Source organism: Uranotaenia lowii, chromosome 2, assembly GCF_029784155.1.
Source record: "Uranotaenia lowii strain MFRU-FL chromosome 2, ASM2978415v1, whole genome shotgun sequence".
NCBI classification, from domain to species: domain Eukaryota; kingdom Metazoa; phylum Arthropoda; class Insecta; order Diptera; family Culicidae; genus Uranotaenia; species Uranotaenia lowii.
The window spans coordinates 268,968,960-268,985,894 of record NC_073692.1 but is presented as its reverse complement, the minus strand read 5'-3'; positions in this window follow the sequence as shown (position 1 = coordinate 268,985,894).

Below are 16,935 nucleotides of genomic sequence, written 5' to 3'. Positions count from 1 at the left end.
AAGGGTTTTGATAAATTGCATAAAGCTACACAATTCCCTTTTCCCGAGTTGCAAAGAATTTAGTTCTTATTTTAGTTGCCCTGCATGCAAATTTTGAAAATTGGTATAAATCATTTGAAAAATTTCTACACTTTTTTGATAAAACTGTAGAACATTGCATAAATTATTTAAAATAAAGTTTTTAAATCAGTTATCAACTTTCCCCAAGTCCGCATGTTATTTTAACTTCTTTAAAAAAACTTATAGAAGTTTTCAATTTGTTTGCTTTCCCCGATTCTGTAAAATATGGGATTTTTGAGGAATACATTTGAACCATATTAAATTTAATATACTTCTCGGTGCAAAATCAAATCTTTATACAGGGTTCTACAAATAAAACCTTTATTTAAACTTTCCTTATTAATGTCAGAAAAACTAATATAATATCTTTCAAAATTTTCAAAAATTGTGGAATTTAACATTTTTAGATATTTGTATCTCTTAAAAAAAGAATGTCTGTACGAAATATTATTCCTCCTGTTTAAAAAAAGTGTGGTAAATAAATTCATAATCAGTTCATAATCAGTAACGTGGGCCACCAAATCCAAATTGACAAGATAACGTGCAAAGTTTAAGAGTTGACAAAAAACTGAATTTTCATAATTCATATAGTTATTCTAAAGCAATTTCAGATGAGGTAATAAAAAAAAAAGTTGTAAATGATCAAATAGTTCCGAATTCCTGGCTCGTGAACGTTTCGGCAAATATCCGTTCGCCTCTATCGCATTGGAAAAAATGGACAAAATATTTTTCACAACTCTTGATTTGGTAGGAGGATAGGAAAAATGTAATGTGTATAAAAACATTAAAATATAGGTGGCCCAAGATACCCCACAAAATGTGGCCCACGAAAATTGGTTGCGTTTGTGTGACTTATTGGTGTTTCATCGACAAATCCTTTTCCACGTGAAAGAACATGACAACACTAAGATCATAAGCGTATGAGCATATTTTTGTTATGTACTTTAAGTCACCTACGGATGCGATTTTCGGGTGCTTATTTAATTTAGTAAGTACATTTTTCTAGACTAGTTAAATAAAAGAAGCATATGATACGTACATAAGTCAAAAACATATAGAAAACATGCTTAGGTAAAGCGACGACGATGTCAGTTGGATTGAGATTTGTATCTTAACACACAGCTGAGATATTTAGAATGGCCCACGTTTCCACATGGCCCACATTTCCTCATGGCCCACGTTACCCCACTCTCCTTTACATAATTTTTGAAATGGTAAGAGGTTGGAAAAATTTCCTCATAAAATGTAAGAAAAAACTAATACTTGCAGCCTCATATTTTGTTTTTATTTTTAAATAAATGTACAGAGATTTTTCAATGTTTAGATAAAATTACTATTTCCATTGTTGGTTTTTAGTATGTCTTTGTTATTCAATCCTAAATTTTTTGTTCTGCAGGCATAATCTTCTGGGAATTATAAGCTTCCCTAAATTTTAAATGAGAAAAACATTATTAATTCCTTTTATATTTCAATTGACGGCGACCAAATATTCAGAGTATGAAAAATCAAAATATAAACGTTTCACTTATTTTTATCATTTTAAAATTGTTGTTTAGTTTAGATCACCGATTTTTTGTGTGGTTTTCTTTGATTGATATGTTTTGGTGATGTTGTAAGACAAAATTAAAACTGCTGTTTTTTACGTTTCGGCTTACTGAACTTCAGTCATCTTCAAAAAAAATCTTGTTTTGCCTCGTGTTTCCCTAACGGCGAGTCTTATACCGCATTTGTTTACTTCCCTCGTTCAGTGGGGCACTTAACCCGACAAAAACAAACACAAATCGTCGCCAGTGTATTACTGCCTCACTCACTCATCCGCTCTCTCTCACCACTGACAAAATTATCGGTGGGCCGCCGCCCTTAAGCAGAGCTCCACCAGGTCAAAACCAGTGCAACACTGTCCGAATAAACAAACAGTATGACAGCACTTAGTGGTGCACCAGTGCAACACTAGTGCAAGTTTCGGCATAAACAAATGCGGTATTATTATTGCTTGATAGTGTTTCTCCTTTTTTGAAATGATCATGATTTTCTATAAATCTTTAAAAGTTCAAAAATTGATTCGAAGCATCTTTCAGCTTGATTCAAATACGCAATTTAACCTAAATTAATATTTCATTTGTGCATCAATATTAACATAAAATTTGTAATTCCTTATTTGTATTTTAATGAGTTTCTTATTTATCATTCAAGAAATCAAATTTCCCATCCTGCACTTTGTCAGTAAGTTTCGAATGATGAATTGAACATGTAAAGTTATTATTGTAAACTTTTAACTTTATAAACTTTTTTCTATAAATGAAAGAATTATTAAATAGAAAAAAATATTTTACCTCAGACTTTGATCACTGGCACTCTTTAAATAAAATAAAATATTTTCTTATTTTTATCAAATTATCAACAATGTGTTTTGAATAAATTCTTTCAAGTTCAAATGGATATTTTTTTCCTAAACAAAAATTAACATTTCAAATCGGGATTAATTTTTTCTCAAATTCATAATATTTCCGCGGATTTTTTCTATCAACTCTTCAATGATAATGAAGAATAGAAATGTAAATTAAGATGATCAATAATAAACGATTATTATCATTTCACTGATCAATTTTTATCATGGTCAATTTCAGAATAACTTTCTGGAAAGTAATTCTTTATTTTTTAATCTGGTAATCTGGTACTCTAATCCCGGTCACGGCATACATAGAACACTTTCTGTGGATTGGTGGTTTTAGCATTTGTAAGATGCTAGCCATCATATCCTCGAAAGATGTACGTTTAGAGTTGAGAAAAAGGAATCTCTTCGAGGAAACATCAAGTTTCATTGAGATCCTGTATGTGTTTGTGTTCGTTTAAAAAAAAATTAATCCAGACTATTTAAAATTTATTTTCAAGTAAATTTCCTGTTCAGAATAAGGAACGTCATTTTGAATTATTTTTTCATCACTCACCGGAAATAGCATGGATTGAAACTTTGATTCTGATTAATTTTGAATCGTATCACTAAAATTTATCATTTTTTTTTTTTTTGAGTTTGTATAAGTTGAAAATCGGTTTTGGAAATAAATTTCCTTATTTATTGTGCATTTTTGGTATTGAAATTATTTCAATCTGAATTTCAATTTCGGATTTTTGGTAGTCAATTTAGAAATGAAATGCGGATTTTGCCAGGTTTTCATACAGGATGCTTGTTCATGTCGGTCTGGCATAGAATTTTATACCGATAATTCCACCTCCAAGGAAGTTCATTATTGGAGTAGAGTCTGATTTGTGGGTGTAGGCATAGGTTTAATAGTCTGGGACCAATATTCAAAATCAAATTTTGGACACCCAGGCCATAACAATAAATAAGTACAATTACAACAATAAATTAGGGAGCGCCGATGTGGTCTATCGGATAGGCTGGTACGAGTCTGGTTTTGATATGCCAGCCGTACTGGGTTCGATTCCCAGTATCGGCAAGAAAACTTTTGGGTTCAAATCCCATAAGTGGCCGACAGGTAAGATGTGTTTCCTCTTATAACTAACAATATGATATATAGTATATAGTCAGGTATATAGTCAGTGAATCCGTGCACCCATGGTGGATAACCAATATACATACATACATACATACATTCAAGTGAAACAATAAATTATAATAAGTACATATGACACAAACAACGTGTAATTAGTATAAGTCCGTTTTCTTTACAACCATTTCAGTAAGAATAAGCTAGTATCCTAAAACAAAAAAAAAAACTCAAAATTTTAAAAAATAAAACTTTTAAGAAAAAAAAGATAAATACGCTAAATGCAGCCTCGATCCGCAGTCCTTCCGTCTTGATTAGAACGGATTGAGAACGAAACAAACAAAAATAACGCAACCAAATGAAAAATAAAAAAAAGAAGTCGATGACGACAACCTTCCAACATTAAGTCCGGTCTTGTCGGGTTCAATGGCTGACCTATTTTTCGCCAAACCCAAACCACTCCGACGGAGCTCTTTATGGTGGGCAGCAGAGAGCTCATGAACAGGGAACAAAAAAAAAGAGAGCGCGGGAACTTTAAGAATGAGGGGAAAAACTACGTTCGCACCGCACAACCCAGCAGAACCCACAATCCATGCAGGCTGCCAAACAAAACGGGATCTGTAGTAGGAAGGCCGGTTTCTGGTTTCAGACGAGGTGGGCAACCACTACACCACATCACATCATCGCGACTTCACCACACGACGAAAGCGATAGCTGACTGAGCGATTCCACCTGCCTGCTGCGACCCACTGCCTGAACCACCCTCCTTCGCATCGTTCAAGCGATCTGTTCCTCCACCTTGTTGTGTTTGTCACTCATAGGTGTGTAAGTAGGTAAGTGTGTGTGTGGAGGTATGAACGAATGAACGAAGCGAGCGTACGACGGATTCTGTTATGTTTTGCTCGTTTCGCTTGCTTATCCTATCGTCCACCTGTCCCCCACCACCCTCTACAATGGCCAACGCCGGACCCATCGAACCTAACCTGTTTTATTTTACTCTGTTTTGCGACTTCTCTCGCCGTTCAACGAAGAGGCACGATCGATGATGCTCTTCTAGCTGTTCGCATTATGATTCATCGCCCACACAGGTATGGAGGGTTCGGCAATTTTCATTCTTGAATTTGAAACCAGTTAAGTGAGACACCAAATGGATTTTCGATAAATGGGTTGTCAATAAATAACTTTATCGTATTTCTGTTCCATCATTAATATTTCAGCTTCAATTGTGGATTTGCTTGAGAAAATTACGAAACTTGTTTGTAGATCATCTACGTTTTTCTCTAAATTCAGTACTGGTCATTACCACGTGCAACTTTTTCACATTTCCATTTGATTGTGAATGAACTTATAGATATCCATTTGGACTCGCCCATGAGGGTCCAAAAACGTCAAGCATAATGGTTTTCTCTAAGCTCAAAATTTGAAATTCTTGACCCGACGTTTTTTATGAAAGACTAAAGCGAAATTAAGAGTAAAAATCTTGACGCATAACTAAGGCCAAAACTTCGAAATCTTATCCCAAGTCCACAATTCTGCTGTAATTTTTCAAAAAATTCACCCTTGATGATAGATGTTTAAAGACTGTTCTCTAAAAACGCTATCAAAAGTTATTCACAAAAGAAGTTGGTGCATGAATTATTGGTACAGTCCTTAGTCCCGAATATTGAATTTCATTTGAATAACAAGAATTCGAGTAATAAGATCAAACTCACTAAGGTTGCAAGATTGGCCGGATTTTGTCCGAATGTTTTCATTTTATCTATTGGCAAAATCAAAGACAAATTTAAATTGCGTGATCATAATTATGTGTTTTTCGTCTAAAACAATTTTTTGATTAAATTTTATCCTGATGTGCTGATGTATTTCGATGAAAAAAAAAACAGATTTTTCGATTTTTTTTCTTCTTGATTTAATTGAAAGATTCCAAAACTTGCTTGGATATTGCCTAGATTTCGGGTTATAAACTTTGAAATCGAATGTCCGGATCTCGCAAGGTTTATAGTTAAAATAGCTCGAATTTGCCCTGCCCGGATAGATAAGTGTGGAAAACAATCTGAAAAGCAAAAAAAACAGAGTTTATTGCCTACACAGCAAATTTTTTTTGCTGGAAACCAGCAAAATTTTGCTGGTTTTTATCCCGCTGACTTTTCAGCAAAATTTCCAGCAATTTAAATTGCTGGCAAAAACAGCAAACGTTAATTATTATTATTATTATGTTAATCATCCGCCACCTGAAATAAAGTTTTAATTAGTGTTTTTCATGAAATATCTACCCATCTTTTAAACACTCACCCTTGGCTTGATGTCTGGTTGCTAGAATATAGAAGATAATGTATTAATCTTATCAAAGTTTGTGAAATGAAGTCTCACCTTGCTTCAGCGTACGAAAACAAACAGACTCCAATTTGACAACTCGATTGCTGATTTTCCAGCAAACTAGATCAATTGCTGGAAAGCCCAGCAATTTGAAAACCGATTGCTGATTTTTCAGCAAAAATGACAAGAACCCAACCGAATGCTGAAAAATCCAGCAATTAGAAAACCGATTACTGGTTTCCAGCAAAAATTTGGATTGCTGGATATTTCTAGCAATTTTTTTTGCTGGAAATCGAGGCAAAAATTTACTGTGTATGATCGGATTATGGAATCTGTATCCAGTTTATTATTCTTGATTTTCATTTTTGAACATCATTGGGATAAAATACTGATTCGAATCCTGGTTTTAAATTTGAAACTAAAATAAGATTAATTTTTCCATGTTCGAAACTTGTCGTACCGGTATAAAAAGAAAATATTCAAAACTACAAACCCCTTTTAAGATTTCAATTTGACATTCTTAATTGTTATGCAAAATAGAAACTTAAAAAGTTCCAAAACGGTGATCCAGAATTGAAATATCTGAGTTTGATAATTTGGAATTTTTATTCAGTTTCACTAGTTGAATTACGAATACATACATCATTGAAGAAAGAATTCATTTGGAAAATCAAAGACTCAAAATTCAATAAGATACTTCTAGTTGAGGATTCTTCAAATGCCCTTTTCTGTTCATTAGTATTTGGAATTTAGATTTAGAAATCGATTTCAAATTGGAAATTCATAATTTTTTTCAGGTTCAAAATGCAGAATTCAGATCCGGAATTAAAAATCAAAATTGCTAAAGAAAATACAACGACTATAACAAAAGAAGGTTTGAATTCATTTTCAAAATTACGTTCTTTGAAAATCAAAATTTTGATTTAATTTTTTTGCAGGAACTACAACAGGAATTATGTATGATAAATTTTTGTTGATAAAATAACTTGTAGGTACTTCATTTTCAAGTTCAGGGAAATTCAGCTGGAAATATTATTTATTGGTTTGTTGTTTAACATTATTTATATTTAAAATATTTCAAAAATAAAGATTTAAGCTTAAATCTAAAGGTATCGAGTTTACAAGAGTTGAAAACAAATTTGATTTGGAATATCTTAAACTTTCTCAAAATCATAATTATAAAGACAGCTTTCCGAAATCCTACGGAAAGATTCCCTTGAATTCTCTGCCAACCGAATAAAAATCATTCATTTTTCTCTTTTATATTTTCAGGTAAGCTTCTATAACCTTGTGTTTTTGTAAGTACCTTCCCATATTTGAATATTGTACATGCAGATATAAAAAAAATATGAGCGCAAATATAATCAGCAACAGCTTTGCCTAGTAGCGACATTTCACATACGTCGCGACGTTGCAAATCATAACGATGCATCGATAGTTTCCTAGGAAACTTGAAGCATGCGATTGATTGCCTAAGGAAAATCAACAGTAATAACGTAAACAATGTTTATGTACTGCATTTAAATTGCCTACTGGACTGAAAAAAAGAATAACAAACGATCCAAGAGCCTCGCTTATCCAGGTTCTGCTTTTAAGAGGGTTACGAACGCATTTATGCAAATGTTATCCAGGAAACAAAAAAAAAACACCTCGAACCTATTCAATATTTATTTTGTATCTGATGAAAATCTATTGAAACAAAAGAAACATTCGCCAATTTGAAATAATTCTAAACTCGTTTCTATAGGAAACTATATACAGATTTGTTATAAGTGGGATCTTATATTGACTATTTTACAGATTCCGGGAATCATGCTGGGTGGCCAGCGGACCGGGAAAATTTGGAAAACCAGGTAAAATCGGGAAATTCCGAAAGTTGAAAATGGAACCGGAAAAAACCTGGAATTTCTTTACAAATCATTTTTTCCCTAAATAAACCTATTGTATTCAAAAGTTCATTCATATCGTCATAAATATTTTTTTCTCAAAAGCGATATAAAATTGGGATCCAAATTCCATGGAAAAAGTTTGGGGAAAACTAAGGAATTTCTTGAAAAATCGGGATTTTTTAGCTCAGCGCATTCATTTTAGTGCTGTTCCAGCTCCAAAATATTTTGAGATTTTTTTGTGAATTAATTTTCATTTCTTCATTTTGACTATTTTGAATTGGAGTTATGAATGCTACAATAGATCAAAAAATGACAATATTTCGCTCATATTTTGATTATAACCATTCTTCAAGTTTTTTTAATTCAACATTTACATAAAAATTAATTAAATCAAATTAGCTTAGCTTAGCTTGATTATTTACATAAAAATTAATTAAATCAAATTTTTCAAAAACTCAAAAAAATTGTCCAAAAATGAATAACTAAATTATTAACAAGCGGTGAAAGTCCGAGAAACTTATCTCTCAATTGGTTGAAAAAATAATTTTTCAAAATAAAGTTAAATTTTTAACCTTTGAATGTTGGGAATTCATAAAATCATGAGAAGAAAAATGCCAGAAAACAGATAAATTGAAAATTCATGGCCACCATGTTAGATGGTTAATAAAATGCACAAAAGGTAGAACAAGATACTTTAGATATTTTTTTGTGATTCTATTATAAAGTCTACGCTTTTGCTGGTTATCAAATTCTTTATTGAATTAAAAATGTAGAAAAATACAGAATTTCGATTAACATAGTTACCAAGGTCAGAATCAAGCACCCAAAACTCAGGTTCTAAAAAAAATTAAAATTATAAATTTAAAAACTTTACTCTGTAATCAGAACGAGAATCGAAACAAAATTTCAGAATACTTAGGAGGAATAGGATTCAGCGGTCAAAATTGCAGGGAGGAAAAAATAAACTGGAGTACCAATCATTAGCAATCAACTGGCTAAGCATAAGAAATAAAAATAAAATTCGAATCATGAATCCAAACTTAAAGTTATTTATAGATCCTTAATTCATTCGAAATTCACTGTTGATGATTATATTTCAAATTTAAAAATTCACATAACCAAAGCTCAACAATCAAATTCAGTACGCGATAAACGCTTGTGATTAAGCTGAGTTGGCAAAATAGTTGCCTCCTGAGTCGATGTCCGCGAGTTCGAGCCCAAGAGAAAACAAAGTAACACAGTTTAACCGAATAAGTTTTTTCAATAACTGTCCGCCAACTGTAACGTTGATATAAAGTCGCGAATTCCATCAAGACAATAAAACGACTATAATCGAAACAAACAAAGATAAACTATTTTTCAATTGGAACATCATCTATAAAGATTAAAAAATTATAATTGCAAAATTATAAAATGCAATCGAAAAAGTGTTGATAAAATTGAAAATAAAATCCAGAGTTCTACACCAGATGTAGATTAAGATATGAAGAATCGTTTGGTATAAATACTCAAAAAGGATAATTTTTTTATCCCAAGGATCCTAAAGGCTAAATTATACTCTTACTTCTTAGCATTTAAACCTGCTCAGACTATTTTCTGTAAGAATCCCAACAAACATCATCGTTATCATCGTTGAATAACTAAAAATTTTGAATCCTCTCACAGTTCAACGTTCAATGTTTAAAAAATGTGTTTTTTTGTTAAATAAAAATCCTGATTACCATATTTATTCGTGTATTGTAAAACTGGGAAGATCAAAAAAATCTCGTTCGAGAAAACCGGGAAAACCGGGAATTTGAAAATGAAAACTTGCTGGTTACCCTGGGAATGTTACTTCGATTTCCTTAGCATAACCAGGAAAAAACTCTCGCTTATAGGGGTGTACTCTCAATTTTTGAGGTTTTATACCATATGATCATGGGCGATTTCTCTCATGTATAGAGGTTTCTCGCCTTATCAGGTTCAACTTTATTAGCTCTTCCGTAGTAAAAAGAAGGTCTCCACGCAAGAGAAAAGGTGTTTAAAAATTTTGCACACATGCCATGGATTTTGTAGCATGACTGGGTGAAAAAACTCAATTTGCTTCAAAAGGCGATGCCTAAATTTTAGAATGCTATATCGATGGAAAGAAGAAATGTGACAGAGGTATGTAAATACATTAAATTGTTGAAATTCACGATCAGAAGAGTTATGTGTGTTCTCATCCTTAGGCATGAATTGGACGTTGTTGGCCTCATACCACTCCGTGACCTTTTAACCGTAGTGGCAAGTGGCGAAATCCGCCCAATATATCAAGGCACCTTGCAAGAACGGCAAGAGTCGTTTTTTTTCGTTGACGAAAATTGACGTTAACATCAACATCTCTATGTCATTCGCGACTTTATATTGACGTCGCAATTGGCGGACCGGACAGTTATTGAAAAACTTATCCGGTACCACTGTGTTCGCATTCATTTGCTGATAGCTCATTTCTTAGTTATCGGGCATACAAAATTTTGACAGAATTTTGTTGCCTGTAAAAAATACTATCCGACCATTTTTTTTTTCAAATTTTGAAATTAACGCGTTTTTAAAATTTTATGATGCAAGAGAAAAAGAAAAAAAATATTTTGCACAGTTTCATTCAAAATCCTTCATCAACAAATCGATAGCTGGTAAATCCGTTGATGATTTAAAAATGTGTGCGCGTGAGTAGTGAAGAAGTATGCAAACATTGTTAAAAATGTTGCTTTGATTTATCGGCCTAGCGGTGAAAAGTGATGTCCTTTTAGTAGGGACATCTAAAGATTATGAAATTTTTATATAGATAGAAGGTTAGAAGAAATGAAAGATGGTGAAAATGAGAGGGTAGAATTTGTTTAGAAGCATTACCATCACATATCAATTTTTTGTTCCTCGCGAGCCTACTACTATGAAGCGGTAGATACAGATAGAGTTGCATCTACCACCACACATTAGTAGGCTAAGCGTGGTCCGCCCCACAAGGGAAAACTTGCAGTGCGGACGAACAGTTCGTCCGGTAGGATTTTAGGTAGGACCACGGCGTCAGTTTCTCTTGATTTTACGTTGTCAGTTCGGTACCAAAACTTCAGTTAGGAAATTTTCATCTTTTTGATTTTCTTCGATTAGCCAAAAAAAAAAACTCTCGCTTTTAGAGGTTTTGTCTCTCGCCAATAGAGGTTTTGTGCTATAAAAATCACGAGACCTGACAAGCTCTCTCGCGTATGAGGTTTCTCGCTTATCCAGTTTCGACTGTATTATAAATATTAAAAATATCTGTAACCTTCCGGAAGAAAAGTAGTTCTCTGGATGCTTTTCGTTCATGACAATGATTGTACTGTTCATGACGATAATGTTGCTGCTACAATTTCATTTGGCGGTGGTTGCAGTATGTTTCCTGTACGCTTGCTATAACTAGTATAGTTTCCTATACAGCATAGCATATACCTACCTCCAAAGGGAAAAAAAAGGTTCACTCTCGGATGGTTGATGTTACTGCTGTTGCTGATGCTGATGATGATGATACCTTTTTGCCACCATCGCATAGCATAGCATAGGGTTATGGGAGTTCATTGTGCTACTTCTGCTGTGGGCTCGAGTGTGCTCACTGCTGCTCATACATATTCTGTTCTCTAGAGTTACCTACCCATTGATGGTTAGTGGTTGGAGGCTTGGTTGCGTGTCTGGGTCTAGGGGTAAGTAGGTGTTGCTGACTCTCGAATGGGCGAGCAAAGTATGTTCTTTGTCATGTTCAGTCGAGTTGCGAGCAGACTTGTAAACCATCGACATTTTCTCTGACAGTCGCACAGCCTGCTTTTATCAGTATCATTGTTCGTGCCATTAAACGAATGCGACCGAAAACTTGCCGAACAGTCGACTACCATCAAACGAAACGACATTCATTCTTCTTTGTGTGATTGTCGAACAAAATTTCGTGCCTTGGTACACGAGAGGGATAATTTGATGGTCAAACGACCATCATTCCCGACAGTTTACGACATCGCCTATCTCTTTCACGCAGCAGAACTTACAGACTCAATAAGCAAATGCAATCTTTTCTATTCACTCCCTCCTGTTGAAAAAAAAATTCGTCACTCTGCAGCGCCGGGTGATGTTTGGATGTGTTGGTCGAACAATGTGGAATGATTATCTCGATTATCTACGCAAGAGGGATGACAGTCAAACGACTAATCACAAAAAAGATCAAAATTTCGTTTTACATTTTTTTGCTCTCCGATCAAACGATTGCGCTCTCCACGATTGTCACGAACGATGTGTGGTGGTTGTCTCCGGAAAAATTCAAACGATGGTGACCAATTACAAGCCTGGTTGCGAGTAGCTCTCTGGACTGTTCTTGGGACTTTTCATCCCGGTGTTTTTTTTTTCAGCACACCTGTGGATGCTTCGAGAATTTTGGATGATTGAAACGGATTGCGAAATAAAATGAGAATTAAAGTTCAAATACTAATCGTTTGTTTCTATTATCGACTTTTTTCGGCGAATAAAGAACTACTAAATTACTTGCCAGTTAGTCCGGACGTTTCGAGCTTCTTTTGGCTTTTCACTCCTCTTCTGTGGACTTCATCTAGCGATAATCTATACTACTGTTTGTAGTTCTATACGTATCACTGCCCCATTTTCCTCCAATTTTATCACATTGAACTTAATTGGAGGTGTTTTGAATAATTTTAAAATAAAAGAAGCAATTTTACTCATTTTAGTGGTTTTGTGCCAACATAAGAACTTATACTACACATATAATATACGGCGTATTACAGGACACGACACTTGACGTTCTTACTAACATAAAAGGATTTAAAATTACCTTTCTTGTCGACCGGTTTCGGGCTCGATGTTGCCCATCTACAGGACGATGTCCGACTGGTTACTCAAGAGAAAAACACTAACACTAACACAGCTTCATACTACTGCATAGTATTCGTCGAAGGGTGGTCATATCATTTTTGGTTGGCCAAGTTGAAAAGAGGCGAAACCGGTCGACAAGAAAGGTAATTTTAAATCCTTTTATGTTAGTAAGAACGTCAAGTGTCGTGTCATGTAATACGCCGTATATTATATGTGAAGCAATTTAAACTTGTTTAACTCATTTTTCTTTTCAAACTTTTTTCGATTCTTTTTATACAACTTAAATCTGTGAATCTATAACTTCCCGTTCGAGGAAATGTTGATAAAAGGGTTTATTTGTTTCCATTATTGTCGTTTTAACATATTCATGTCATTGGTGAACTATATCAACAATGCAATTGCAAATTTTTGAAAAACTTTTTCGCTACAACTGTGTTCGATGCTTACTCTTGGATTTGAACGCACGGACATCGGTTCAGGAGAACTTGCCAACTAAGCTGTATCACAAGCTCCATAGTTGATAAAAAGTGATTTTCGTATTTTGTATAGAAGGTAGTGAAAAAAATTGACTTATGAGCTCATAAGCTCTCATTATAAATGTCATATTATAAATGGAAATAGTACACATGTTGTTGGATTGCGGAAAATTTCAACAAAACTTTTCAATTATCTTTTTTTCTGAGAAGTTTCATTTGGAAGGTGCAAGGTAATCACAACGAAATTTAAATGATTTCCATCTTGTAACTACACGTTCGAAGAACAAATATTTGAGATAAGTTTTCATTATAATTGCTATGAACTTAAATCTGATTTGAAAACACAATATTCACAAATTTTTAATACAAATTTTGTAGAAATAATTAAAAATATATGAAATGAAGGATCAATTCCTAATAGCATAAGGTAACAAAAACTACATTGGTGCAAACAATTTAAGACCTTATTTTAACTTATAAATGAACACAAACACATACAGGATCTCAATGAAGCTTGATGTTTCCTTGAAGAGATTCCTTTTTTCTTAACTCCAAGCGTACATCTTTCGAGGATATGATGGCTAGCATCTTACAAATGCTAAAACCACCAACCCAAGTGTTCTATGTATGCCGTGACCGGGATTCGATCTCATGCCCGCTGGCTTAGAAGACTTGAAGGCTATCCTCTACGCCACGGGCTGCGACTTATTTGTGAGTGTGCATCGATGACTGCATGTAATTTTGAATCCTGAGAAAAGATTATATAAGTTTTCTTTTTGAAATTTTTTACAGGTCTACAACAATACAGGAATTTGACTAAATTTCATTGAAATTCTAAACAAAAATGAATCTCAGATATTTTGAAAGCCAAAAGTTTTGCAGTCTTCTTCATAGATTTAAATCAAAATCATTTATGTCAAAAATTTTAAACGTTCGTTTGATATCAGAAATAAAGTATTTATGAAATTTTCAATTGAATTGTCGAATTACATTTTTATATATCTAAAGCATTGAATCTCTAAAACTAGAAAATCTAGGGAGTTTCTTGCTGCAATTCAGTAAAAATTACTATTTTTTTTTAAATTAAAGGAGCCATAGCACCAAAACTAGAGGTGATATACAAACCGCGCATACGTTAGATATCTAAATTCTACTTCTTCTAGTTTAGCCCTTTCCACTTATACCTATATGAGGGTTTCAAGCGAGTATCCATAATAAGCCGAGGCCGCCATCTTGGATTTCAAGATAGCGTCAGAATACCTCATTCGACTTCTTCTTGTATAGTCCTTTCATCCAATACAAATATTGTGAGGAGTTCATTTGATTTTCAGTAATTTACAGCATTTTAATCTTAAGCAGAAACCGTCAATTCGACTTCTTATTGTTAAGCCGTTTCATATCAAATAAAGGGCGAACACGAAATTATTGCGACGCCGAAAATGTCATGCCAATTTTCTTATAATGTTTAGAATCAAACCAAAATTTCAGGATAGTTTTATACATACATTAACTTCAAAAATCAAAAGAAAAATTAGTCGATAGAGCCTTGAGTGCAAAATTGAACGCATTTTCGCTCGATGTCCTCCATCAAAGCCTTTACAGCAGTGTCATCCGGTACCAGTTTTTCAATTTCTTTCCATTTTCTTAACACGTTCTTCTCGTCTTTGAATGTCTTCTTGCTCTGCCGCGGATCCCGCTATATTATTGCCCAGTACAGCTCTAAGCACAGTTCCGGACGGTTTGACAGGTTCATGTCCTTTGGAACAAAATGGACAGAATTGGCCTCATACCACTCCAGGACAATTTTAGAGTAGTGGCATGATGTCAAATCGGGCCAAAATAGCGGAGCTTCGGCATTTCGGCCAACCCCGGAATTTGCTTAGAATCGACTTTTATATACGTATCGTCGTCCATCACATATTTTGTCAGCATCTTCTCGTAGAGCATCCGTGCCCGAGTTTTAACCGTCGATTGTTGCCACTCATTGCGATTTGGAAAGTTCTCTACCTTGTATGTATGTAGTCCAGCCCTCTTCTTTGCATTCTGGACGTAGCTCTGCGACATGCCGATCTTTTTAGCCAAATCGGCTTGAGACGTTGGGATTTGCTTTGGGATCATTCGCTTCACCTTTTCCTCCGTCTTTTTGTTCTCCGGTCCCGGTTTTCTTCCAGCTTCTTTGCCGTGGTTCAACGTCAACTGCTCCTGGAACCGCTTCAATACTCTGGAGACGGTTGAATAGTGAATGTTCAGTATTTTTCCCAACTGCCGGTACGACAGGTCAGAAAATTCCAGGTGTTTGGAGAATTTGTTTTCTCGACTTGCCCTGGTTTACCTTCATTTTCGTTGAATCGAAAAACACGACTTCGAATTTGACAGCATGTAAACAATACATATCAATGAGAAAGTGTGCAAAATTTGGTTGATTTTTACCCAATGGTAAAAAAAGTTATGCCCTGTTGAATGTGTCGCAATAACTTCGTGTTCGCCCTTTACGTACCCATATTATGAGGGTTTCAAGCTATTTTCAGTAACATACAGGTTTGAAAAGAAAAGATTTCAAGATAATGTCAGAAAGCGAAATTCGACTTGGATTGGAATCGTTGAGCCCTTTCACCCAATACCCAAAATGCGTTTTCAGATATTAATAGCATTTTTCAAGTTAATCGAAAGCCGTTATCTTGTATTTCAAGATTGCGTCAGATTGCGAAATTCGACTTCTACTCGTTGAGCCCTTTCTAATAATACCAGTATTCCGGGGGTTTCATGCGATTTTCAGTCATTTACAGAACTTTCAAGTTGAGTGGATGCCGCCATCTTGGATTTCAAGCTGGCCTCGGACAACGAAATTCGACTTCTACACGTTTAGCCCTTTTACACAAAACCCGTATGTTAGATGTTTCATAAGAGTTTCAGTATTTTACAGCTTTGAAAATAAAAGCGGAAGCCGCCATCTTGGATTAATGACTGCGTCAAGCAACAAGTTTTTTATCCCACTAATTTGGCCCGTTTGACTCAATACTCATACTGTAGAGATTTTCATACCACTACCGGTGATTTGAAGTATTTAAAAGATTTTTATTTCCGTTTCACTTCAACTTGAACTTTCAACTATTGCGTAAACGAATCGGCTGATCCACTATGGAAAAACGAAGCATTTCACAAAGCGATAGAATACTCGCTCTTTATCCATAACTGTGCCAACCCTCGCGACTGGGAATACGAGGAAATGCCAGACTATCAGAATTCAAACTTCGAACTATTGAAACTAGAACTAATTAATATAGAGTGGTCAAGTGTATTGAAGAATGAAGGAAATGTTGATACAACAGTAGAAACCTTTTATAACATAATGATTAATCTAATAAACAGTTATGTTCCTTCAAAATTTAAAAGAAGGTCCTACAGCTCTAAACACCCTGTCTGGTATAACAAGGATTTGAAAAACTTACAAAATAGGAAGCAAAAAGCTCATAAAGTCTACAGAAGTGATAGAAGTGTTACAAATCATCAAAATTATATAAATTTATGCAACCAGCTTAATTCATGTATAAAAAGTTCTTTTGAAAAATACAATCAGAAAATTGAAAAAGAAATTAAACAAAACCCAAAAGCGTTCTTTGGCTATACTAAAAAGCAGATGAAGAATTCAAACTTCCCTACTCAATTGACACTTGACGGAAGCATTGGAAATAATCCACTGGAAATTTCTAACTTATTTGCAACATTTTTTCAAGAAGTGTACACTTCTTTCACTGAGGCTGACCGAGATAGGGAATACTTTTCAATCATTCCAGATTTAGCGTGTGACATTCAGGTCAA